A 3,912-nucleotide genomic window follows, 5' to 3' on the forward strand; every position below is an offset into this window, starting at 1 on the left:
CTAATACATATCAAGAGAGCATGTACATGAAGTAAGTGTCCCACGGTCTCAGTGAAAGTAAGCTCAATCTCAACTACATAAATCCAAAGCTCTATGTAATATCAAAAGTAGCATAGGTAACTTCCACCCCCACTCGAACAAAATTGAATGTCAAATGAGCAATGCAAGCTCAAAACATCAAGTATATTATATCTGAGTATCCAAGATACACGAAGCATAAGCCAGGAGTATAAAACCCAACAAATTATTCAAGCCCAAACTACATAAGGTAGTGAAGTAAGCAAGGTATGTAACCATAGCCAAGATCAATGTAATGGAGCCCAAATCTCAGCTCAAAAGCATGCCATAGCATATCGAGACGTATATATAACAATCGAAGTAGCGATACACCCGTTGAGTATTCGATAAAGCATCAATGAGCATTAGACATAAGCTTTTTACTTATAAATACTTATTGCTCTATTGTTATAGCACTAAATTGATAGTGAAATTTGAGCTATTTCAAGATTAAATCAGTCCAAAAATCATAACCATACCATCTAGACACCAAAATAGCATCCTTGAAGCATCAAACATACATTATGGAATTTATTATTTGTTGTCCAAATCAGAATTGTTCAATTTTGTGTGAAATAAAGAATAGAAAACAACATAAAATAAGCTCAATGAGTGGTTAGATCTGTAGTTCTCATCGCACTCTTTGTTTTTAGCTACATAACGCCTAAATCTAATATCGTATATAAAAGTTATGGCCAAAATATGATAGTGCTATCTAGTTATCATAGTTGTCAATGACTTCTACAGTATGCTCTATATCCACTCAAAAGGGATAAAATGGATGCTCCTCAACTTAATAAGCACTCAACAAGGCTTAACTAGGCCTTGGGACGCTTCTCAATAAGCACGAAGCAAGCTAAAACAAGCTGTAAAAAGAAAAAACTCAATGCATACCTTGAGAGGAAGAAACAATGGCTATCACAAAAACCTTAAGCTGAAACTTTGAATCAGTGGAGCCACAAGAGGAACACCAAGAAAACAGGGAATCTGCTGCAAGAAAATTATCTTGTATCATCAACAAACATTTTTTTCATATTTGGTGTAACCACAACAAGAAAAAGAACACCAAGAACAAGAAATCTTCACACAGCTTCATAGAAACAATTCTCCATGGCTTTTACTTGAACAAAATTGATTATGCTCTTCATATTCTTCATAGAATTCATCAAGATACCACAAAGATAAAAGAGAATACAATACTTTGAATGGAAATCATCACATAGTATTCTTCTTCAAAGGTTCCATAGCTTTCTCTCACTCATAGATACATTGTTTTTCATAGATTTGGCTCACACACACACACACTCTCTCTCTCTCTCATACATGATGTCTCTCAATAGTACAATTGGATAATCAAGAATAATCATTCATAACCCCTCTTTGGTCATGGATACCCCTCCCAAGACGTATGTCTGGTATGAAAGGTCACTAGGACCACTACAGTGTCCCTTCGTAGCTCAACAATGTCACTGTCACTTCAGTCTTTACTTGAGTCTTCATCGGCTACTTTTTTCACTTCTTCGAGCTACTTTGAACTTGTATACAGAGGTGAAAAAGAGAACATAACAAAACAGAACAGAGATAGAGGCTAAACAGAAAGTCATCAAGAAGTCTTTAGCTCAACTTAAATCATTCAAAATCATTAAGAATCAATCAAAAAGCTTCCAAAAACTCTTAAACTCTATCAATCATTGTCCCCACCTCTCATACAGAAGGAAAACAAAAGCTTAACAGACCCTAACAGAACCAATCAGACACCAACAGGACATCAATAGAACATATCAGAACATCATATCTCCACTATAAAAAATCATGAGCTTCTCAAACCTATTTAACCTCATCTGAAACACTCCCAAACACTTCCAAAACAATCAATCATCATATAAAATCCATCAAAATTTAATCATGCAATCTATTAAAACAACAAAAATTTCCCCAAAAATCAAGTCATGTCAACCATCAACAATCAGAGCTGAAGCAATGGATAAATAAGCTAATTGAATGGTTAGCTTTGATACTAGTTGAAAGATAGAGCCCGAGTGGAAGCACACAAGCTGAAGCAAGGGCTATAGCGGATGGAACAAGAGATCAAGAGAGCAAGAGAGAGAGACGCCATATGTGGAAACTCCAACAACACAATGTGTGACCAGCCTTTCCTTATTCAAATGTCACTGAAAGAATAAAGAATGAAGTGACAATGATGGGCACTCCCCACTTGCAATGTACATGTGTGCAAGCATTGTCAGTGTAATAAATACACGTGTTGTTAGGCATAGGCACCTTTACCCCCAACAAGCAAGCCCTAAAAGGATGCCTAATTACCGTCTTCAAGTATAGTTGTGTCAAGACAACACTTGAGGATTTCACTAACTTTGATCATCTAGCACAATCTGAGTCCTTATTTTTGCAGCAAGGGTTTACCTTATGAGCTCAACGAGAGTGAGTGGATAGCCAAATCATGACTAGTACCAAACAATAATACGCCATAAAGATGTTTGAATATGACCCCACTTATGTTACCTCAACTTTGTTTTGGCTCCTTGGAGTAATCCGTAAACTAGCCATTAAAAGATCATGTTATATTGCATCTATACATGCATTGAATCCTTAGCAAAGAAAGAGCTCCACGTTGCCAACCAAATAGGTTTAGATGGCACCCTCACTGATGTTTGAACCTATACCAACATGTTGGCATTTGGCCATTGGATATGGATCATTATGCTACATTGGAATACAATATAATACTCATTTATACGGTTGATTATTAAAATAGTAGCTAGACATCTCTCTACATATAAATAAGTGCTCATGCATAGCAACATCATAATCAAAACACACACTACACCACCTCTCCCATCACCTCCTTTGCACAATCCCCAAAAGTATTGCAATCAATTAGAAGGGGGGGCTTGCAAGTTCTTTCTCTTAGGTGTAAAAATTTGAGTGTATTAGTGTAAGTTTTTTATAATGATGTGGAAATTTTTTCTTACATGTACTTTTTGTTGGGCTAAACACACTATAGTTGGGATATTGGATGGGGACTTCTATTGTTTTAGAAGCTGCAACTCACTTCGATAACAATCTCTTGCCTTGTCTGTCAATGCTCCACTTTGATTAACCATGCATCCTACTCTGCAAACAAAGAAAGCAAGAATACAATAAGATCTTTAAGGTGTAGTGAACTTACCAACTCACCTCCCCGTATTATAGTTCAATAGCTTGAAGGCTTGAAGATGGTTCCACGACCCAAACAACACGATCCAATGTCATTGCTCCTTTGCATCCACCACCAATCATACCAATGAGTCAAGAAGCTAGTAGAGAAGAAAACGAAAAGCAAGAAGATGACATACACCTTTCCTCTATCCCTCACTCAACACACCTCTTACTCACCCTCTCTCAATCACTCTCAATGGAAGCAAGATGATAGAATAGAAAGATTGAATGTTTGCACTAATAGAGCTTCCACATTATGGATCTACTAAAAGGGAAAGGGTTAGGTCACTTCTCTAGGGTGGCACCGCTGTTGCATTTTAGGGTTTTCATTGCTGTGAATTAGGGATTGCACTCTCCTTTGGGCGTTTTACCCACTTTATGGACTCTATACTAGTCATTCCTTCAAGCATACTTGCACCTTAGCCTAGTCCACACTATTCTAGTCACAAATCCATGTGTGCAACCCACACAATAGTTGTGGATGCGACAAATACAACAGTGGTTGATAATACAATGTGCATAAGAGTGTGCCATGCTCTTTCAAAACAAAATAACCATAATAATGTGATGTTCATGAAGTACATAATAATACAAGTGCCCCAAAATAACACACTAAAGCTCCAAAAAACAATATCCTTA

This window comes from Lygodium microphyllum, chromosome 2 (assembly GCF_053477565.2).
Source record: "Lygodium microphyllum isolate KBCC chromosome 2, Lygodium_microphyllum_v1.1.10, whole genome shotgun sequence".
Classification (NCBI taxonomy): Eukaryota; Viridiplantae; Streptophyta; class Polypodiopsida; order Schizaeales; family Lygodiaceae; genus Lygodium; species Lygodium microphyllum.